The sequence below is a fragment of the Ischnura elegans genome, chromosome 3, assembly GCF_921293095.1.
Source record: "Ischnura elegans chromosome 3, ioIscEleg1.1, whole genome shotgun sequence".
Classification (NCBI taxonomy): domain Eukaryota; kingdom Metazoa; phylum Arthropoda; class Insecta; order Odonata; family Coenagrionidae; genus Ischnura; species Ischnura elegans.
Genome location: NC_060248.1, coordinates 107,435,412 through 107,459,971, shown reverse-complemented (window position 1 = coordinate 107,459,971; position 24,560 = coordinate 107,435,412). Strand labels below are relative to the sequence as shown.

Sequence of the window (24,560 nt, the reverse complement as noted above, 5' to 3'; positions counted from 1 at the left end):
AATATAACGCCGAAGTAGTCTTATATAATATTGTGTGTCTAAAATGTCATTTAATAAGGTAAACCTAATGCATAGCCTACGTTGATGAACGTATTAATTTATAAATGAATGCCGAAGGAATTATGGGTGACAGCTTTTTAACTGTTTACCCATGTGGCAAGCTGTAACCTTCTAAAATTTAACTTCCACAACAACACCTTTATTTGCATGAAAACATTACATTTATCAGGTCAGAAATCCGATACGGGTATTCAAATCAACCGAGAAAAATGTGTAACTACAATCAAAAGGATCATTAATTAAAATTTTAAGGACGTGGAGGGATTTTAAGGAAGTGGATCACCATAAAAGAAAATACAAAAAAATAGGCGCAATTCTTTTCAAAGTTTTCAATACTATCTCTAGTTCTATTTTAATTGATATTTTAAGGAAGCCAATAGTATCCTCGTTAAAAAATATATTTAAAATAATAGGCACAATTATTTGCAAAGTTCTCCTTACAGTATCCAGTTCTATTTGGCAGGAGAAAGAGGGCTTGCCCAGCAAAAATCGGTCATTCCGAGGGTCGAGGACCGTGGCCCACTATATTTTGGCGATGAGTCAGGCTGCGCGAACTTCTATGGCTTCACAAAAGGTCCGAAGTGTGTTGACTTAGCGTGGAATTTGAAAGCGACCAAAGACGAAGACTGCCAAACGTAATACCCACGAGAGGGGGGCTTAACCAATTAGGTATTGGTTAAACCCTCGCCCTCTTTTCAACAAGTAAAGCTCCGCATTCCATACGATAGCCAAAAAATTAATATGTAGCGGTAAAGTGTAAAATCTATAAAAAAACAGGAATTCGACTCAAATAAAATTATAGCAGGTACCGGGGGGAAAGCATTCAATTTTCAACGCCAGCTTTAAGATCCGCAGCATTAATGCGCAACACAAAAGTAAATCGAAAGAATTTAGGATTTATATGAAAATCAAACGGATATTATTTCTTTTAGGTTCAATTATTTATCTAGTAAGACTCCGCGAAGGTACGTTACATAGGAAGGTTCATAATCAGAAAAATCTCTTTAAAAAATCCTTGAAACTCCTTTTAAAAATCCTATTGTAAATCATTGAAACAATTCTTCTTCAAAGACGAATGGAAAGAGGATATTAATATGACCATCGAAATAGTAATTTACATAACCTTAATGTTTTGAGTCTCAACCACATACGTGACAGAATTCTTCATAATAAACAATGTGAATACGTATTAATACTGTGGAAAATTTGTTAAAAATCTATGCTGCATTAACGTAACCTACTCATGAACATTTTTTGTGGACAAAAAGTTGGCGATGAAATAATTCCTCGTAAAATAAAATGAAAAAATGTTCTGAAACAGCACCTACGAAACATTAACGGCAACACACCACGATTTAAATTAAGACTTCACCATTTCGACACTCCAAAGTTGATCCCGAGAGAGGAAAATGCGTCTTATTTTTGGAGGATTTAAATGGCTTGGACCATCCCAAGGAGGAAGGGTAGGTAATCTGTGGGTACGGAACAACGGAACCAAACAGGGAAAAAGAGCTTTCCATAGTAAATTTCCTTTCCCCCTGGCAAAGCACCTTCCTCCGTCCCCGCCCCCTGACGCCCGATATATCCGAAATAAAACGAAATGGAAAAGAGGAATAGTTTGAAGGTTCGACGAGTTGGATGATGCATCTTGAGGACGTGCAGGAGGAGGAGGGGGAATGGTTAATTGCTTCAACTCGAGATCTTCCGTGCCAACGGTTCTTTCGGTGAACGGTCCTCTCTCCTCGTTGGAGGTGAGGATCGTTTCCATGGGAATATAGAGGCGAGGCATTCAAAAGAGAAATAGAGAGAGAGAGATGGGATAGCGTGGAATTTACATTCCAGCACCACGAGACTAATACTCGATTCACACACAACACCTATATGGGCAATTTTCTCGTTGTATCTCTGTCCATTAACTTTATTTATCACTTTGCGTGATACGGGCGTAATATTACGCCATCTGTCTTTTGAAAAATGGTAGTTTTTTTAGTATTTTGTAACAAAGTGGTACTAACTCTAAATAAACAAATAAAAAACTAAACTCATTATTCCTTTAATGGATACCAAACACCGACTTCTCGCATCTGCAGTTCGTCATTAATAAATAACATAAAAGTATTTCAAATGGCCAACACAGCAGTACAAATCTACAGTACTAAGGTGAGTACGGCAAGTGTTAAGTATTCAATTCTGCCAACCTATTTTAATGAATCCGTATCGAATGTACAAGATTCCCAATGTTTAAAAAATTACTCATTCAAACGAAAATTTCCTCAATTTTCTTTTTCAATAGTCCTCATTCATAAGCTTACGCGCAGAGTAGCACGAGCTCATCGTTTGCACAAATGATCTCAGCCTGAATAATAGCAATACCGATTTTCGGCTTCTGAGTATCCAACCAAAACGGAAAAATCGATATCACACGATAACCATACACGTGGAACTAATAGTTTTCAATTTTGCCATTTCACGATGGTGAGAACTGTCGTTGCAGAGAAACAAATGAGCAATTACCCTTCAACGGCCTTTTAGCAAGGATAGATAATAATAAAGCATTTTCTATTATTTCAAACGAAGAAAACACTTGTTTGATGCGGAACCATCAAAACGTATGCATTTTTTATTTGAATTGCAGTACTCATTCTTAATTGCACGACAAAATTTGGGGGTACCATTGCGATACATAAGTAATGCTGTTTGTGTAAACGCACACAGAAAAATTTACGCGCCTAGCTACCAATCAACGTTGTCTGAACAGGAAGTAAGACGAATAAGGAGGTGAGCATCGGAATTATGGCATTAGAAGTGTCCCTTCTCCTTCCTGCTCAATGCCTAGTTTGTTTTTCAATTCATGTCCCCGTATTTTTCTGCGATGTTAACCAGAGACAGGTGCCAAGCCCCTCTTGGCATTAAATTAGTTTGCATTTATAAATCGCCTAGCCGCGACCAATTTTCCTCGGCGCCCACGTACTTGCGACAAAAACTTTCACAAAAGTGGCGGAGTGGACAAGGGGAAAAATAATTTATTAAATGCTCACAGGAGCAGGGGCGCAGCTAGGAATGAAGGTTAGGCGGGGTACTAATACTGGGGGGTATGGAATACCCGCCAGGGTAAGCGGGAGGGGCGGGAGCCTATGAAAATATCAAAAAGGAAATGGAGAAAGAGAGGAATGATATCTTATGAGGAGATGATATCAGGAACTTGCGGAAAATAGCATCCGAGAAATTGAAAATTCACTGTACGTAGAGGAAGGCCTGGATATTATTGAAACAGGAATAGTAAAAGCGGCCGAGAAGTCAATTGGCTACGATGACAGTAGGAGCACTAAAAATCCATGGATAACGGAGGAAATAATGAAAGAAATGGAGGAGAGAGGGAAGTGGAAGAAGGTGGGAAAAAGGATGCATAGGCAAATAAATAATCGCCCACGAACCATGTGGTGGTTCAAGTGGAAACATTACGACTTCCATAACAGGGTGCTCGAACTGGTGACCTTTTGGAATGAGAGAAAGGGTGGGAATATGACAGTGGCGATCCCCTATCAAGGAGAAGAAAAGGGAGAAATTGTGTGGAGGGTGGATGATGCTTCCTTCCGCGAAGAAGATTTATACCCCACCCGGCGTTTTTCAGTTCCATCCCAACAACACTCGGCGAGAGAGAGAGAAAGATGGGAAGATCATCCCTTCCCCATCCCCCACTTCACTAAGCAAACCGTTAAGCGCGCGCGAAAACAAACACATAACAGGTGATGGGAGTCGGGAATGCGCGAGAAAAGGGTTGGAGGAAGGAGGTATTCGGAGAGCGCTGCTGCAAGGTGGAGTGACGTCAGATGCGAGGACCGCTGGCCCATACCACCTCCTCCTCTTTTGTTTTCCACATTATGACGCTCTTTTCTAAACTCGCTTTGTTGATTGTCATTTTTTCCGTGTCAAATCTTGCAACTCATTTTTAACCCACTTTCCGTGCAGCTATCAGGCTGAAATTTTCACGATAGTTCATAACCAGGTGGAAATGCAATATTCTAACACTTTCATCATGATTTCAACTTTATCTAAATTGTTATTCGGAATTTAAAATTGAATACTTTTGGAGATTAGTTTTTTAAAAATGGCCTCCAAAATCCGATGGCGGCGGGGGCTGCGATCATGCAAAGGAACGAGGATGATAGAGTCAAAACAACCATTTTTTCCACTAAAGTTCGCGATAAAAACATTTTTTTTAAATATAGTATTATTTTAGGTAACCCCTCGGTTGTCTCTTTACCCGTCAGAAATTCCGTAATTTTGGCATGATTTGATGCACGAGAAAATTTATCCAAATTTTGAGCATTCAAATTTATCACCACGTTGCAACGCATCCTCTTCCTTCACGGTTCCCAATACTTCCCTAAAATGCCTCGTCAAGATCTTAATTAAAAGATACATACGGCGCTTTAAAAAGGCTTCAAAATCCCAAGCCAAGATAGGTGATATCTTGTATGATAAGTAAAACTTCAAGATCAAAGCGCGATACTATGGGTTAACAAGTAAGTACTGTAACGTCAAACTTTTGCTTTGTTCAAAACGCTCCTTATTTTCTTTAAGACATAGTTTCTTTTTGCCTCACTACTTAGAACAACTTTTTTCTCCACTCCACAATCTCCCTTATCCTCTCATCAACTTCCGAACAACATCAACATCAATAATTAAACATCATGCGTTACAGTGTCTTCGACGTGGTGGATAGGTGAATTGAGACCTAACCTCGGCAACCAACCGAGATGACAACTCAAGAGCGAAGCCTAAGATCTGATGAAATATTTATCCAGCAACACACGAGTCCAAACGATTTCCGACGTGGAAAAGGTCAAACTGCGCCAGATGCGGTAAATGAGACTAAGTACCTTTGAATAAAAAAACTTTCATTGGAGATTACTTAATAAACTGCACACGCTTCTCTCGCACGCTCCATGCCTTTGAGGCTACATTTCTTCGTCACGCACCGGTAATGAGGAAAGCATGACTTCACGAGCAGTGAGCTGAGAAATGTGCCAGGTGCGAGAACGAAAAAATAAAAGAATTAAGAACTTCAATGAAAAGTGTGATCAATGTATTCGGTGGCGGCGGGGTAACGTTCTCGCCTGCCAAGCAAGAGGTCGCGGGTTCGAGTCCCGCCTGGGTAGGTTTCCCCGGTCCAGGGCATGGCGTTTGTGTACGTTTGTTACATTTGTTGAACACCCTGGTGTAAAATGGCCAATAAGAGCTGTATCCGGTGGTTTGAGAATTAAATTTTTTTTTTAATTTCCATTTGTTTAAGGCTTCGAATAGGAGATTTTCGGAGGGAGAGTTCCGCTAGATTAAGTCCGGAAAGTCATGCGCCAGCAACGAAGATGCATCGCTTTACATTTCTCAAACGAGATCTAGATTCCCTAACTCCTTGAGGCGGTCAAGAAATGCATCACACCACGTCGCATGCAACTAAGACCGTAAGGACTTCTCGGCGGCTTTTACCAGCGCAGACACCTGCTCACTCCAGCGCGAGATGGCCGATGATGCTCTGACGGCAATAAAACCGACGAACTGAGTAACGGAAAACTGTGAGAGAAACGAAAACTAAGTTACTACTAGTCGCTGGCGAAGGTTAAAAGAGAAAGAAAAAAAACAACCCGCACGAGTCGTTCGTAAACTTTTGCAAAGCGGAAACTCGACGAGGCCGAGCGCTCTCCGATTCCTTACGGATGGGATTTCTTTCAAGTGCTAATAATGCTGAGCGGGGTTCGAGTGAAACGTCTCACCATAAACTGAGAGGTGAGAGAGAGGGAGTAGGAATGCGGGAATTGCACGGATTAACATCGATTTTCGTCGTGGACCGTTGCCAACGCAGGGGATGCAACAAATCAGCGGTTGAAATTCAAGGCCATTCGACTTCACAAAATTAGAAGTCTAGCTGTGAATCACATTTGAAACACGCATTCTTTATTATTAGTTAAATAAGACATTGCATCATCCCCACTGAGTTTATTTTAGCACCACGCGTTTCGTTGCTACAACAACATTCACAAGTAACTCAGTATCAGTAATCGATACCTCCACTGCATGAACGCTCAACAATCGCCCACCGATTCAAATCCGGTCATCTAGATAGCCCTTATAATACACAATATAATACTATCATAATATAATACAATAATATGTAATACTAGATGAGCGGATTTGATTCGGCGGGCGATTGTTGAGCGTTTATGAAGTGGAGGTATCGTAATAATTCATCCTTCAAGTTAATAGTGTTGATTTAACAACGAGAAGCGACGTGCTGCGACAAATTCAGTGGAAATAATGCAACGTCTTATTTGACTAATATTAATAACTTCCACCACATCGTGGCATATATCACACAGGATATAAGCATTTTTCTATTTCTAATGCGAGTATTAACAGGAAAACAGATCAGCGATGTGACAGTAAAGAATTTCTTGAAAATGACCCTCACCTGGGAACGGTTTGTTATAAAAAAAAACATACTATTTAACGCGGTTTTTGCCAAGATAATTCTTTCCGATTCTAATTGCAAAATTGTGTTTATGTTTCCGATGCTTATTGAAACCATCGAAAATTTGTCTCCCAAAATTAATCTTTGAGGTTAATAAAACGAGAGCTTTCAGCGAGTACCAACAATACAATTGCGCAATCTCACCCATTTTGAGATTGTTTCAGGCAATAATAACCGCACACTTTCGTCCAATTTTAATTACTTAATGTCCTTAAAAATCCAGAATATAAAATATAATGTCGAAAAGGTTGGATACCCAAGAAAAACCGCTGTCATTGTAACTGCGAAGAGCATTTCAAAAAATTGCGTTGCAATGACTCAGTAACAAAGAAGTTGCGACCCCATGTTTATGAACAAAAATTGCTTAAAATTGTCTCCCCTACCACCTGATGAAGTCTTGCGGATTCATCTGAAACACCCTGTATGTTGGCGAGGAAATGCGCTTTCCAGATACAGGTCCATAATAGGTTATTCCCCGGACTCTAGATCCTAATCTTCAGTAAACACCTACGAAATGCAGGGTGGAGACGGTTTCCACGGGGACAGAACGGTGCACGAAGCCGAAGGGAAGACGGACGGGAAAAGATGGAGCAGGGAAGCGAGCCAGCAGGTAGTAGGCAAGCAAGGATGAGAAACAACAGCGAGACAAAGCAGCGTCACGACCTTACCTGCCCGTTCCTCTGCTTGAATGAACGCTGCGGAGAAGAGGGGAGTAGGGGGTGCAGGGGGTGAGGTTGGGGGAGGGGAGGGACGGAGAGGAGGCTGGGAGCAAGGTGCAATGGTGGGAGGATCGGAAAGCCCCCCCTCTGCCCCCTCCCGGAGGGTCGGCTGCGATGCCTCGGCACCTGTCTACAGAGGGCGTCAGTGTGGTTTACGAGCGGTGCTGAGGTTACAAGGAGAGAGAAGGCTGCAACGCCAGATCAGTTTCACTGCTGTCCGCTAGAGGTTTTATTCTGTATTTCCGAATGAAAATGACCACATTCGGAAAGCTGTTGGATCTTCAAATGAATACTTATTTGTGGCAGGTTACACGGGATTTCCACCGGGTCAGGTTCTCCAACTCCATCTCGGCCGACGTTTCGATGGGCGAGTTGTCCATCGTCTTCAGGGCATCCCTGCATCATGCCACCGCAAGTTGTTCGTAAAGATTCAGAAAATGACCTACACGGAGTCAATTTGGGAAGGCCTATATCTTCACTTCAAACGAATCGTTCGATGATTCATTCAACGCTCCAGGGATGCATCATGCCCCGAATACGATGGACAACTCGCCCATCGAAATGTCGGCCGAGATGGAGTTGGAGAACCTGACCCGGTGAAATCCCGAGTAACCTTCCACAATGCTATACGCCGGGAAAGCCTACGATCATTCTTCGAATACTAATTTTATTTTTTCTATTTAAAACATCACATATTGGCCTTTTACTTCGGGATTATTCAGCTACATAGCAATTACACGCGCACGAACGACCATGATAGGGGCAACCTAACCAGGCGGGACTCGAACCCGCGACCTCTTGTCTGGCAGGCGAGGACTTTACCGCGCCGCCACCGAGGCCGGCATAGGCTTCTTATGTAGGCTACCGCGGCTGGTCGTTTGTAAAGACTCAGAAAATGACCTACAAGGAGTCAATTTGGAAAGGCCTATATATACACTTCAAATGAATCGTTCGATGATTCATTCAACGCTCCAGGGCAGCAATGATGACACGATGTAAATGACCCGTTCCCGTGGACGTGAGCCGTTACTCAAGCGTCGTAGGCGATCACTGATTCAAATACCAAACATTCCTCGTATTTGGCTAAATATGAGACGCCATTTGAGCCCTAATACGGGTGTACAGATAAACCTACTGAGTTCATATGATACCACACTGAGAGGGATTGTAACGCCACGTTCGGATGAAATTAATTTTTTTTAAAAACATCAAGGCCAAAATTACTAATTGAAGCTGTAAATCACAAAAAAATATAGCAAAAAATGTTTCTATTCAAAATTCCGATATCTCTGCTCCTTCAAGTATCCTATTTTAGACGGGAACGAAATTTTCACACGTAATAAAAACATACCGCTTCGATTTCAACATGGTCGGGGAATTACTTGAGTACTCGGATTTGAAGGTCCAATCCTCGCCGCATGCGCAGAATCCAAAAGTCACCCTTTCCTACCTTTTCGCGGGACGTTTGCAAACAGTTGGATGGAATGGAATCTTACGGATCCGATGCAAGAGAGCCATTCCAGGCAGAACCGATTCTTCACGCACGAACGCTACTACCGGGGTCTCTGTCAGCTGTTCAGAACCTTCGATCTTCGAAGGGCGCGCTCAAATAACAGTGCAGCATAAAAATAAAATACCGGGGGAAGGAAGCGTAAACAACTGGAACCATGTGAATACCCGCGGAGGTCGATTTATAATCTAAACTTAAGTAGTCAAACTACGATCACAGGTGGTTTCCATAATGAACATTAGAGATCGGTATTTCAAAAACAATATAACGGAACAGAATTACAATGCAATGGGAAAAATTTTTAAATGTATTTTATTAATATTTGACATAAATAAAAATGTTGAACAGTTTCTAATCTACTCACCCAGATAATTTCAATACGAATACTTTGAAATCTGTGGGAATTTCGACAATAAAAAGCACATTTCAGTCGAAAATCGGCAAAAGAAAAATGACACTAGAAAATCGTTATGATGAATATTCATCAGGAAAAGCGTGCTCCTTTGACTAAATTTAATTCTTAATTCAATTTAGTTAATATAAACCTGGCTTAATATGGCATATCTCTAACATGACCTGTCCTTTATGTTGACTTCTAAGTCGCTTAAAACTTGTGCTATCATCATTAAATTTTCAGACTAAGTAGAGTGAATCCTGCTCAACATTTGTCTGTATCTAAAGTTTGAAAATTTTACCTTGCATGATGTCATCATGTCTGTTTTCGTACTACTTGAGATATAGGAAACTATTGAAGAGTCTCTTCTACCTACCTATAGAAGTAATACTTCTCTGTATAAACATGCATCGCAAAAAAACAGTGCTTTAAAAGTGCAATCATTTAAAACAGTGCTTTACTGTAGCGAACAAAACTACTTCGCAACCTAACTATCAGTCATTCTCGTATACGAGAGTGTTCAACGTATGATCCATAAAAATTTGCGTAAATATCCATGGTAAAAACTAAAAATGGTAATTTGTATCACGGTTATACATAGCATTTCCACGTAGCCAAGCCTGAATCGATTTTCTAATGTGGAAGATTCTCATCTCTCAAAAATTTCAAGTTTTTTCTTCCAACAGCCATCAAGTCAATAAAATGACATTTAAGTCATTTTTACTGAGGAATCACTTTCAAAACTCCAACCACCAACCACGATGAAGGGAGGAAAAACGGAACGGTGCACACAAAAACAACCGAACGTCGCGTCGCCCAGGGGGAGAGAGAGAGAGACGATTGAAACATACCGACACGAGGAGGCGGATCAAAGAAGTTGAAACTTTCTCACCCGGGCGTAGGAGGAGGGGGAGAAAATAAAGGTAAGGTAAACCGCAGCAGGTAAGGAAAGGAAATGGATTCCTCGCGCGGCCAACGGATGGATGGGGTGACGGAAGAGAAAAAGACAGTCGGGGGCAGCGGAGGGTCAAACGATACTCGATTACGGAAGCCTATAATAATTACTGTCTGATATGATTCTATTTTTGCGTTTTTACGTGCTTCGTTGCTAAAATTCCTTCCGAATATATATTTAACGGAAAAAAATTATATCTGTTCCCCATACTTCCCGCTGATATCGACGTATCATTGATATACGGAGCAAGAAAACGATTATTATATATGATCTCATTATCTTTAAATACAAGTGGGCAATTGTTTTCTTACGTCACCCTTGGTTGCTAAGATAAAAATTAAATACTTCGAAAAAGTCACAAAAAATTACGATTTTCGAAGGATTACAAAATCATTACGTCGAAATATACCTGATAAAAAATTACATTAAACTTTATAAGTACATTAAGTACCGTTTTTACTACTAGAAAATTACAGCTTTTCAGTACAATACAAAAGCAGTGAGGTTACAACCCAAGTGCTGAGGACTATAATAGAGAACGGGTGACGTCACTTCTTCGGTCCCAACATGCCTCGAACGTCTCGATAGTAACGTGGAATTGTGTCACGTGACTTTCTTACATCTTGATATACATATTACCCTGCAAGCAGTGGCGCCGACTCCATGGGGCCTGAGGGGTCCCGAGCCCCCCCAAAAATTCGTTACAGATGTGAGGAAAAAATGTGTCAGGCTTGTCGATTTTCCCCAGTGTCCAGATATCGAGAGTCGAGTGATCAGGGTTCTAATGTTGATCTTATGACTCTTCTAAAATGCATAAAAAACTTAAAATTCACTACTTATAAAATTTACCGGGGCCAGGTCCCCAGTTTGGGCCCCCCCAATATTTTTTGTAAGTCGGCACCCCTGCCTGCAAGCCACCTACAGAGGTGTTTGGCAGGGGATGAACCATCACCTACATGCACAAGAGGTTTTAATTTCTGGTTTTCTTCCGGCGAACAATGCCAGTGAAGATTTCTCGGTTCTCACACCGGGTAAGGTCCTACATATCTCCTATCGAAGTTCCGATGCACAACTCGCCCATCGTCCTCAGAGATGCAGGAATCCAATACATGTTTGAAAATTCAAATAAAATTCATAAACATTCTCAGGTCTTCAATTATTTATTAATTTGATTTCATTAAATCTGATTCGCATTCGTACCATTTGTTTCGACAAAAAAAGAGATATTTTCCATCTCCATCGCGAGCGAGGTATGTGAGACTCAAGATAAAAGTAGGTGGGGAAAAACTTGAGCAGGTAGAACAATTTAACGATTTGGGCAGCACATTAGAAGAAAACGGACACAGTAGCAAGAAAATCAGGAAGCGAATTGCATTAGCGAAGGAGGCGTTCATGAACAGGAAGGAGCTTCTAAGAGGATCGTTATGTAAGAGTTTAAAGAAAAGGTTAGTGAAGAGTTTGATCTGGAGTGTAGCTCTCTACGGTGCGGAAACGTGGACACTGAGGAAAGAAGACGAGAGAAGATTGGAGGCATTCGAGATGTGGGTATGAAGAAGAATGGAGAGGGTGAAATGGACGGAGAGGAGGAGAAACGACGAAATGCTGGATATGGTTGGCGAGGAGAGGCAGCTTTTAGATGAGATACGGTGGAGACAGAAGGTAGGGATGGGAGGAGTACTTAGTGGAGAGGGGATGTTGAAAATGGTGTTAGAGGGTAGAATGTTAGGGAAACGAGGGAGGGGAAGATAAAAAACAGGATTTTTAGATAGATTGAAAGGGAGTAGGCCTTACAGTGAATTAAAGAAGGCAGAGCTGGAAGGAAAGAGAGGCTCCCAGATCACTTCTTGAATACTCCATGGAAACCTACCTTAATCGGTAGAATACTATAATAATAATAATAATAAACTATCTTAAGGAGAACCCATCCGCATGGTTCACGCGTCGTCGGTCGGATGGGACGGAAATTTAAAAGAAAAATAGCGGGAGAGTATGTAAAAAAGAGAGACTTTTCTCTCTCTCAGAGAACGAAAATGCAAGCAGCCGAGAGTCGTGAGCGAGGGGCGTGGGATGATGCAGAGGGCAGCGGTTGGGGGTGGATGGGTGGTACTCTAGGCGGCAGAGACGGGGAGGGAAGGGTGAAGAGAGGGGAGGAGGAGCAGGTCAAAAAGGAAGGAGGAGGAGGAAGGAATTCCGTCCGCAGCAGCCCACACTCTTCTCTGGGGCATCGCCACCTCTCTGGTAAGAGGGCAGGAACTCCACACGCCCTCTCTCTCTCTCTCCTACTACCCTCACCATAGCAACCACCCTCAACCTTTCCCTTCTCTTCCCCTTCGGAGAACCCTAAACCCACCCCTAACACACACCTACACTCCTCCGCCACACATTTTTTTCGGTGCCACCGTGGGAAAGCATCGTTCTAGTGTCCCACGGCACGACTGCGTTGCGCGCGCTCGAGAACGCGGAGAGAGGGAGATGAAGAAGGTGGAGCTTCTCCAGGAGATGCATATACATATATATACACACACACACCCTCAAGCACAACAACGGGCAGTGCAACTCTACGCACACAATAGCTAAACAGCTCGCAGGCATGTGTGACGGTACTACGCGCGGGGATAAAAAAATAAAGATAGAAGCAGTAGTAGTGGGGTGGGACAAAAACCCCAGCTTCCCGCTACTTCGCTCGCAGCTCCATTCTTCATCCATTCATCCTCCGATGTCGCCAAGGCGATTCGTCCGAAGAGTATTTTCAACTGCATTTACATAAATCTATACTTAATATTTGATTGGTTCCCGATTCATAGTTATGTTTAAATACTAAAGAATATAAAATAAAATATTAATATAAATAATGTGACCACTCAGCTGCTTGCATTTTCGTTCTTAATAAATATATATAACAATCAAATAAAACATTAACCGATGGAATATTTTACTCCAAATCCTATCGCTTTAAGAATATAAGCTTAGGACAGAAAATCGATTTGCGATCAATTATCAATTAGCGTATTTACGCGTTATTTATCAATTAAACTCAGTTTAAGAAATTTTGAAAATAATTAAGGAATATTACATCAAAACATCAATTACAGCTGAAAACCATTTTAACGTTTGAAAACTATATTTTTATGATTCAAGTCATTTTGCTTTACAGAGGTCCCTGAATTTCCAACGTGAAAACTGTCATATTCGATGTTAGGAGGCAAAAAATTATGAGGCAAGTAAAAAAATGGTTACACCTTAAAAAATAGGAGAGATATCAGTATTGGTCAGCTTTTTTCGATTTCAGCCCGCTCTTCGCCGGCGCCACAACCGACCGCGTTAGCCTTTGATCAGATCAGGGAGGAAGGAGGAATTCGCACCCTTAATAAAGATGGCAGTTCCTTCGGACACCAACGCATTCACCTTCACGTCTCCACAGGCGACTTATCCAAGAAATGTGAAAGAGAGTGAACCAATATGTATCCGAGTCCCCTGACAATATTCAATGTCACTCGTGCATCCAATTTGCAATGACCGTTACCACAATCACGAATATAATGAAGAGGAAAAATCAACCGGAAGTAAAAAAAAAAACGTCCTGAACTCCCTTCAGGAAACAACCGTCGCAAGACGATGGGATATTAATTACGACGCCATAGCTGCTTAAAATGGAACATTTCGCATGCCTTTCAAACGCCTTCACAACGGATGAACAGGGTCAAGGTTACGAACCTTGGGGTACGAACACCAAACGAATTGCAAATTTATGACTGTCAGACAATCACACGATTTTAATTATCGCGGTATAATGATGAGGAGTACCAGTAATGATTTTCATGCAGTGATATTTTTAATTCTCCATTTCATGCATCGTCTGAGTGACCAAGAAAGGCTTAATCAATTTTAAAAGGAGAGATTCCATTGCATAAAAAAAAATATTCATACCCAATGTTGACATTTCCCAAAAAATAATAGTAATTCATCAACGTATTTCAAATGAGATAACTGCGCGAATATCCATGATTTATTCTCTCCGTAGATAACACTTATCAAGTTGAAAGATTAGCTGAAATATTTCGCATGATATACGGCACGATGTGGTGTAGGTTCTTAATACTAGTTAATTGAGACACTTCATATATTACCACAGGATTTTCCTGAAAATCCTGTAATGCTTTTTTGCACGCAGGAAATATAGCAATGTCTTATTAAACTAAAATATCTGAAATAACCTACAAAAATCCGCCCGGATCATCCATCCTACCGTGTACATCCACTCGATTCCTCAGGCTCACAAGACGCTCACAGGAGCTTCTGGGAAGAATAAGTGGCGGGTCTTTAAGTCGAGGGATGTATTGAGAGAGTGTAGGGTAAGGGGAGAATTCCGAGTTGATGGGCGTCTGAATCGATCCTGGAAAAAGTCGGAAGCGAAGCGGACGGGAGCTTTTCATATTTTTTTCTCGGAGAAACCGACTTAACGGAGCCAACGTGACGACGCGGAATTTCGGAATAGTGGAAAATGGACGCGTTACACTTAACGCTCTGGGGAGGCATCTGCGACAAAAATTGCGAGGAGACGTTGGGCGACGCTTTCTAGATCTCTAGTGAAAAAAATATATAAATCAAAAAAACAACACGTCTCCCTTGGGAAGGAAGGACATATAAGTGCCATATAATCGATGCAACAAGCCATGAAAGTATTGCTAGATTTTTTCTGGTAAATTATTTCTATTTGCGATCATTATCAGGCCGTGAATCAGTGTAAGAATGAATGCATCAAAATTTTCCATTAACGGCCAATTACAAAGGTAAATAGATATATATAGAAGGAAAATAAAATACACGGAATTATGGAAATAGATATAGACCTATCGAGAATGACGTCAAAGCAGGAAGGAGGTAAAAAATAGGCCTAAATGTCTCGAAACAGAGCAATTACCATGAGAGGATACAAGGTATAGTACACCTAATTCATTCTAGAGTTTTATGAATGCCACCTCAAAAAAAGGCACTGAAAGACATCAAGTATAACATAAGAGGAATACGTATAAAATACAAAAAATAAAATCGATGATATACCCCTGTGCATTCATCAATTTATGGAGTTTTTATTTTTCCTGACTAAGATTTTAGTAGAAGTAATAAATTGAAATAAATCTAAGAAATCACAAAAAATCATATGTGCTTTGATGGACACAAAACTTTCGAGTTTCACATCAGCGCTTCAAAAACTCCACATCTAAATAAATTATATTTTCCATCATAACGCATTAGATATCACAAGCTGCAACTCACATCTCCAAAATTTTTAATGATTTTCCGAGACCTCTAAAGATTACCTTCGGCGGTTAAGAAGGTGAACGAGAATAATAGAATGAACCGGCTGGGAGAAGACAAGAGAAAAAAAAAGAACTAAGAATGTCTCGCAGACGTTTCCCCCACGACGTGTTACTCAGCGCGAGGTCTGAGGTGGGATGTAGGTGGGACGTAATGAAGGGGAGGGGGGAGAGGAGGGCCTGCAAGAGTGGGTTCACAATAAAGAGACATGACGACGGTCACGGGAAATGAACTCGCGACCTAGAGACAAAAGATTGGTTTTCTTTCCCCAAGGTGCGACAATGAAAGCGAAAGAGGTCGACGACGTAACTAAAACAAAATGACAATCGCATGTAACCTAGGGTATACTCGAGTATATTCAGCTATGCTTCTTAAAGACCACGAATCCTCCTTCAACTGCATTTTTCCGGCGGCCATTTATTCCCTAAAAATTAAAATTTGTCGTCTTAAAAATTTCAAGTTATACAGGATGTTTAAGGAGAAATTTGCGATACTTCAGGAGGTGGTATGGAAGACAATTTGAAGCAATTTTTTCTATAAAAATGGCGTCGCAACTCCTTAGTAACCTAACTATGACAACGCAAATATATATTTGGATTCAGTTTGCAGTTACCAAATGAAAACGGTTTTTCTTGGGTATCCAGCCTTTTCGACATTTTATTTAATACTCTGGATTTTTAAGGATATTAAATCAATAAGTATGGACGAAAATGTGCGATTATAATTGTCTGAAACTATCTTTAAGGTCAATTAAACGATCATTTTGTGGGATGGATAAACGGTCAATTAAGCTTTGAGCGAGTATCAACAATAAAATTGCCCAATCTCACCCATTTTGATATAAGCTGTTTAAATTGCGATGATTGTGCGATAAAATAACAGTGAATATACACTAAATTTGAAAAAATAATCTTTTCATCACAGTATTATCAGTGATTAGAAAGCTTATTTTATTACTTTTTTGAACATTTTATAATGGTTTTGGAAAAAGCATGGTTTTAAAATATTTTTTATTTACCTACGCCATTGATGTACAAGGTTCTGGAATCTCATACAAGTTGATCCCCGCGGATAACTTACAGCTGATTTATTCCAAGAACCGGCCCGTAAGAGTATTGTCCACTGGCGCGTGGTTGTGGGTCATGAGAAGTCAAGAGCGCCATCTGGTGCGTCTCGTTGAACCCGGAACCCTCGCGCCCATAAAAGGGTGGAAGTCGGTGGGTGTCCATCCCGAGAGGGTGGTAGGTGGGGTGCGAAAACGGCAAGGAAGCGGGGTAAATGGTGCAGGGTGCTACAGCGGGGGGGAGAGAAGGGGGGCAGGCGCCCGCGCTTCGCCGGAACAGGGCGGGGTCCAGCAGAGACACAGGTACGGTGTCGGAGAGAGAGAAAAAGACCTCGACGGGAGAGTAGGGAAGTAAGAAGAGATGAATGACGACGGGGAGTAGGCAGGCACAAAAGGTCGTTCGTCGTTTGCGAGTATGACTTCATATCCGCACGTCTTTCGGAACCTTGAAAAAATAGCCAGAAGCTCTCACACGACGAAAATGTTGACGAACTCCACTGGAATTCGCGTCGTGAACTTTCGCACGGTATTTTCCCAAGATTCACGTTCATTTTCGTGAGCTATACCGTTAACGAGGTTCGACTCCGTTTCACCAACATGGATCTGTTAGTTCAATCATCTGTTTTGTACGTTTCGGAGATGACCTTTATATTTTAAGGTTCCATAGCGCAACGGTAAAAATTTCACGAGATAATGATTAAACAAGAAGACAAGACAAAGAAGGAAATTAAGGCTATAGCATACAATAAAATGCGTCACAAAATAGTTAAACTTAAAGGAATCCTGTTATTTCTTTTATAAGTAAACGAAGAACAGTAATGGTGTGAAAATGGCTTAGCTGAAAAACAGTTTTAGCATAATTATCACAAATAATTAAATGTAACACTAGCTTCCTCATATTCGATGCAAAAATTATACACTAATATGATAAAACACAGAGATTTTGCTACAAAGTTAGACAAAAATAATTAAGGTATTCAGGTCAATATGTTAATACTGGCTCATTCCTTAATAAGTTGAAAATTTCAGTAGAGAGCATGACTAACTTTCACTCGATTGTGGCGGGGGGGGGGTTTCTGACCCCGCAGAAAAGATCCCCCTGCGGCCTTTTATCGTAACTCAGGCAGTTCTAATAATTATTGTCGGCTGGCTGTTCCGTAACTATCGTTTTTTTTCGGTGAAATGTAACCTTAGTTTGATTGAAAACAGAAAAAAGTTTATATTGTCTCGATAATTCTTCCCAGGGTTTTACACTATTTTAGAAAGGGATATTTTGTCCAATCTCGTCTCGTTCACCCCAAACATTTGCATGAGTCAGTCAGACAGTGGTTGGAATTGGGTTTTATAGTATAATAATAATATGCCTTTATTCGAGCGAGGTTGAGACTAAGAACCTCTTAGACCTCTTCCACCTAACCCCTCGACAGCGTCAATGCAAACATATTAAAAAATGGTATTCAAACCTTTACAATACAAAAGATATACAATGTACACTACTAGTGAAATGTCAAAAAAGTATAGTATACAGGGCGTAGAAAAATTATGCCACAAAATGTTAACCCTGGATAGGTAATGCATGGAGGAACAAATATTACGAGTGATATTTAGGTCGAAAACGCACCATTTTTCAAGTACAGATCCTTTTAGGCCTTGGATGAATCGCGATCTCCGACAGGCAAAACATTCGAAGTTAGGAAAAGACCTGAACACCTGGCAACATGACAAACTCGCGGCCAATCGGTCCGCTTGGCTCATGGTTTTTGAAGTTTAAAAATGGTGCGTATTCGATCTAAACGTCATAGGTAATAAACTCGATTGATTCGGCTTTTACTTTGTGAAAATCCATGTTGAAGTGAAAATACACAACCTTGGTAACTTTTCACTGGAAAATTATTTATTGGTACGACGCGTTTCGACGCTGAGGCGTCATTCTCAAGTACTAAGTGCTTCCACAAGTAGGTAAAATTTTATAATAAATAATTTTCCAGTGAAAAGTTACCAAGGTTGTGTATTTTCATTCCATCATAGGTAATGTTGGTTCCTCCTGGAATCAGCTATCCTGAGTTAAAATTTCGAGACATAATTTTTCTCCACCCTGTTTAGACAATAATATCATTATTGAAATGAATGTGGTGGCGGGGGAGGCGGAGGAAGAAATGAGTTCGCCAAATGGACAGTGACGGTTCCTATGGAAGGCGAATGACTCCTTTTTTTCATCGCCACAGTGAGAGGGAGAGTCAAGAAACGGCCACGGAGATGAGGGTGGACTTCCCGCTAATATTTTCCTCGTTCGAGGCTTAACGGGAGAATCGTTCGGATCGATATTCGAGGGTGGGTGGGCGGGCCCGCGGTGAAAGTCGTCGGATGCCGCCAAAGGGAGAGAGCCTGAGAACCTAACTTCGCCACTCGATAGAGCAATGAAAGCGGGCGACGATGCGAGGATGTTTATTTCCGCGCCGCGCCATCAGTCGCCGAAAGCCCACCATGTGACACACGCCCCAAAGGATTCAGGATTTCTCTATCGCCTGGCTCTTATTCGCTTTTTCGATAACATTTATTACAAATGCGATTCAAGGATGATTTCAAATACTATTTGCCACAGCATTAGTATGCTATAAATGCTGTAATGAAGTGCTCCAAAAGCCGTGACGAATGCAATACGTCACGGCTTTCGGAGCACTTCACTACACTTTTTCCATTCTCGGCCGTAGAGCTAAGAGTCTAGAGCTAAGTTCCTCATAGTTGTATACAATCTCAAATATAATTTATAGCAACACAAGTCCACAAGCTAAAAAATGGAAAAAACAAAATGATGCTCAGGATGTACAATCACCTTTGAGGTGTCCGAAAAGCTGTCCGAAAGGGGTGTTAAAATCAGCATTATCAAACCCCTTCTATCTTACCCTTCTCCTGTATAGCTTCACACAACAGTGACCCATCTCACATGGATACAATCAACCGATAACGGCATCATCCGCAAGATCATCGGTGCACTCTGGTTCATGAGCCACAAAATCACCCGTAAAGATCTTACAATTACTCCGCTGCTTCAAAGTCTAAAAGCTTCACTGAATACCCTTGCTGAGTCTTATTCCCTCATTGAGAATGAGTAACTGTCTCAACTCTGGGAGTTACAGGCTCCCTGCGAAACTAAAACACTAAACCCCAAAAACTGCACTCCTACCTTCACAAATCCCTTCCCCTTAAATAAACCTAACCCGATACGCCATGACTCGAAAACCAATTGATGGAAACGAACATGAAAGAAAGAAGTAGTATACAGCCTAAGGCTGGAAATTTCAACGCTTTAATAAGTAACTCCACTACCAACCATGGCTTCGACACTCCATGTCACATTCAAGGCTTGACAATAAACTTAAAAATGACAAGAGAGTAAACCATGGTCGGTAGTGGAGTTATATATTAAAGTGCGGAAATTGCCATTTCTTATTTGTATTTTATTAGGGATATATCGCCTTTCCACCATTACAAGCCTGAAATAATGTCATACCAAAGGACGGGAACTATTTTAATAATGCAAAGAACTATTCTGTGTGCGTGCAAAAGGGGATCCCGAAAGGATTCACCTTGGAATTGAACCCTGGACCTTTCGGTCAGTAGCCTACCCCCCTAGGTTATAACGCTCCCCAAGCTTTCCACGCCGTATCCAAGTAAACCAACATATTTTATTTATTTATTTCCAACTTCCCCGTAAACAGTACTGTAAGGCCTTTACAACGGAGGATAAACAATACACAATACAAACATCCATGCCCTGGCAAGAGAACACCTACCCAGGTGGGATTCGAACCCACGACCCACGGTTTGGAAGGCGAGGACTTTACCCCACGGCCAACGAGGCTGGCATGATGCGTAATACGAGATGGAATGGTGCGCAATGCGATGTGGAATGAATATTGGTTCTAGCAAAAAAATGACTCGATAGTCGAACGAAACATTCCCACGACACTCCAGCGAGCGAGCGGACCGTTCCAACACCTTTTTTTTAACGAATCTACCGCCGAAGAACGTTTTACCGCGCGCACAGATGAAGGGAACAAAAAAACTTGCTCCTATACCGCTAGAGATCGACGTAAAAACGAAGCGATCTCGAAATCCTATTTGATGACTGCAGAGAGACAATTAGCAATCAATCCACCTGACGAGTGGAAATAAACGATGCGATAGGGATCGCATCCGCTACCGTGATTAGGTGGAGAACTTGCTCAAGATTGACCAAAGTTCGATGAAAGAGGAGGAAAAAAACTTCCCGCAATGAATCATTAGAAGGGAAAAAAATTATCAAGCATAAATGGTCAAAATTAGAATCAATAAGATGGCTCAATAGGAACTAAAGATAAAGGGATAGAAAGTCTGCAGTTCACCCGCAACAGAGCGGTCAAACACAGCTGTAAAAAAAGGTTTCTTCAATCTTCCTATTTAATTCCTCATAATAACGTATGTACAAATGTTAGTAAAGTATGTTACTAAATGTTACTAAAGTATGAACAAATATTCGGAATTGGACACCCTTTGAGACTTTCACCTCGCTTTACGGTTGCCGACTCACTCGTTTACAAATAACGCCAAATTTCAAATTTGATATTTAAATTTGGCCGGTGCTCCATACATTTTTTCTCTTTTTTAACTTCCATCTTCATAGATAAGAAATAGTACTGCGCTATCACAAGAGAATAAAAAACCCTAATGGATCCAAAAGCAACAAGTATTCAATATGCCATTTCGATTAGGTAGGACTAAAATTTGGGAGCATGAGCCATATGTTACATAAATCGACTATGTCATAATTCTCTGATTATTCTCATTGCAAGTAAAAAACACATTCCTTCGCGTTCAAACTTGAGATAGCCGGCGGTTGACTACGAATTGAACAGAGAAATGACTTCATGGCTACATGGTTGAGTGTGGGTGAAATATCTTTGAAACTTCCGGCGGCCAACGCCTAACTTTTGATGGTAGCATCCCCGCTGGTCACTTGAAACCAAAATAGTTAACAAGAGGGCTGAAGTTCGAACATTGAACTAAGATGAATTTTTATCATACAGAGCAAAAGGGGATGCCAAAGAACCACCAAAACATGTAACCATATTACACTATCAGCAGTTCTGTCTGCAGGAGGTTGATAAATCGATTTGCAATTTTCCTCCAATTCTATCTACGGCTTTATTGTGTCAATAGTAAAACTTCAAGTCACGGAACGACCCCTATATTATCAGACATGCATAATGTTGAGGCGATTATCAAATTACAACAGCGATGTATTTCCAATGTAGGTGACTCGGGAAGTTTCATCGATGTCTAATATTATATTCCTTGCGTTTACTTAGATATTAATATGGCAAATAACACAAAATGTGAGCGCAACCGAGCCTGTATGGTCGGATATTTCGTTTTGAAAACGGCAGCTCGGCTCAAAAAAAAGGTAAACAATCGTCCGCCATGATGGTAACTATAGCAGGCGGAGTGTCAAAGCTAGAGTAGATGGCTGTAGTGTTTCGCCGTGTCGAACGTCACGGAGCGTTCCGGATGGTGTGGTACAGTCGGCTGAGATCTACCGCATGCGGTGAGAAGTTCGTAATATGTCCCACAAGGCTCAACGCGGACGCCAGTTTTGCGCTAGTGATATTTGCAAGGGCGAGCGCGTGTATTGAATGGGCGCAATATAGCCCTCGATCCTCAGTCGCGATAGCATTGATTTCATAAGAATCGCTCTCTGCATGCAGAGGCGTGCAGGAGGAGCTTCAAAAGGATCGAAATATGCATTCCGCGTCCACGCTGCGGAAGCTCAACTCTCTTTTTTTTCTGCAGAACACGAGAGAATGCGACACGGACACATCGGTGAGGATTAGAAAGAGCAATGGCTGAAGAAGTGAACCTTAATAAACATTCCACGTTCGCGTTACTAGGATCCGCACAAAGCAATCAATGAAGCGGGTTCGACTTACTACCGGAAAAACCACTGTTCATTCATCGCCGCCATAAATAATGTGATATCTTGAGGTCAGCGTAGATTTAGCGTGAGTACATTAAGCTACACCAAGGCGAGACACTGCAATCTCACGACTGCAATAATTGATAGCTTCAGGTAACACTAGAATATTTTCAATCTTATTTGGTTGCCTAGGGTTCCTTGATATTCGATAATGCAAATTTTCGCCATCTCATTATTGCTTTCGGTTTTTGAAAGTGATGACCAGGACCGAAAACCATCTGCAATCAATGAAAAAATGGCAAAAAAAGCATTAAATCTAAAAATCATACAAAAATTGCAAAAGATTATGATGCCGTGAACCTTTTTCTTTCGCAAATAAAATCAGTGAGTATTATTCAGAACATATCCCACGCAACATTTCAGGGAACGTTTCGATCAAAAAAAAAACTTTTTATATAAAAAAAGAGCGAGAGTTCTTCACTAACAATAAATCCTATTTGACTCCTCCTGATTTTGTTTTCGGCGAAAGAAAACTGTTACGTAGAAAAATTAACAAGATTAACCCATTAATACTGTTCAGCCACTAATCGGCATTAGTACCCAGCAATTAGGTTTGGAAACTAAACCAAAGTAGGATTATAGGTCACGAAAAATTACGATGCATTAGCGATGATCAAATAAATTAGATCGTGGACATAGAGAGAGGAAACCTGGCAATGACTCAGAGGATTGATAAATGGAAGTCACAGTGTTGTAACTATAAAAACCGTATGAACTCTACTGTAAAAGATGTTTTTTCCAGCGGTCAATCCTAGTGAGTAAGCATTTACTGGCTTCCCACTCTAACTAAATTATTCACGGTTATTCTAATAAAATTCACGGTTTTTTCCAGGTTTTCACGGTCTAAATGTCGTCAAATTCACGTTCTGAGGATAAGGCATTTTAGACAGAAATATTGATTACGTAACAATCATCGGCCGCACATTAAATAAAAATGCAATACACGCAGTGAATGCAAACGCAGGAATAGAAGTGCCATCCCTTATGACGTCACCTGTCGTTAGCAAAATGCAGGCAGGGCCTGGTTGTGAGTGGGGTAATCGAAGAAGCAGGGTGGTAGGGAATTGAAGAAGTGTATGATTTTTCGCCAGGGTTAATGAACACTTTACCGGTTACCGGTCCTCCAATCACAGGCTTAAGGTGTGTCGCCATGGCTCACGGGCCAATAACTGCGTGGACAGTGTCAACACGTGAATCGGCCTTGAAACATGATCCAAGTATCGATTTTTCTTTTCATCTGTCAACCGTAGTTCTACAATCTAGTTTGAGAGATTTTTAAGGTTTTATGACGAAATTCACGGCTATTTCCAGTTTTTTTTCACGGTAGACTAAATTCATGGCTTGTTCACCGGGTTTAAGGTTTTTACGGTTCAGTGCTCTAGGTTTCCCCGATTTAAGAATCGGAATTGGGTAAAAACGAAACGGGAAGGTTAGCAGCGCTGGAAAGCATACGCGCCGAGGATATTACGGTCACTTACGAAGAGGATGATACACCTGCCTCCGTGCAGACATAAAAAAAATGTGCCGGACGATGCGGCCAGCTGTCCACTTTGCTGTTAAGTGCATTCAATCCAACTCCATTCCTTTCCCATACCTCTCACTCACTTCTGGTCTCGCAGAGAAAGGGAGTTTATGCGAGGAGGAGGAATGGAAAGGAAAAATGACCACGCCTCTGGTCAATTTAAACCGAAGCGACTCGTTAGCAAGCTCGTGGGTAGTAAAACTGCAGCAATCTGGGTTCGCTCCAATAGACCGGTTGCAGGGGAGGGGGAGGAGGTTGTTAGCGCATTTCAAAAAGAGATGGGAAAGTAATTCCAGGTACACTTAAAAGTCAAACGCCGGCTAATTGAGTAAGGAAAAATGTAAATCTTTTGAAATACATTTAAGGTCTCTCTCGTACGTTGAGAATGAAACAAGTTAGAGAGAGCGTAATGGCAATAAACAAACCGAAATTATTAAAGAATTTGAGAGTAATTTTTCATTTATACTTGTTTTTAA

At 41.1% G+C, this 24,560-nt stretch overlaps 1 protein-coding gene and 1 non-coding gene across 4 annotated transcripts in view; one reads left to right on the top strand and one right to left on the bottom strand.

Annotated features, from left to right (window-relative positions):
- Positions 1-24,560, bottom strand: part of LOC124156330 (protein spire homolog 1) — a 582,796-nt gene that overhangs the window by 487,422 nt on the left and 70,814 nt on the right. The gene's annotated exons all lie outside the window — the stretch shown is intronic.
- On the top strand, positions 5,151-5,222 carry Trnag-gcc. The gene has a single exon. It is a non-coding gene; the product is annotated as a tRNA-Gly (tRNA).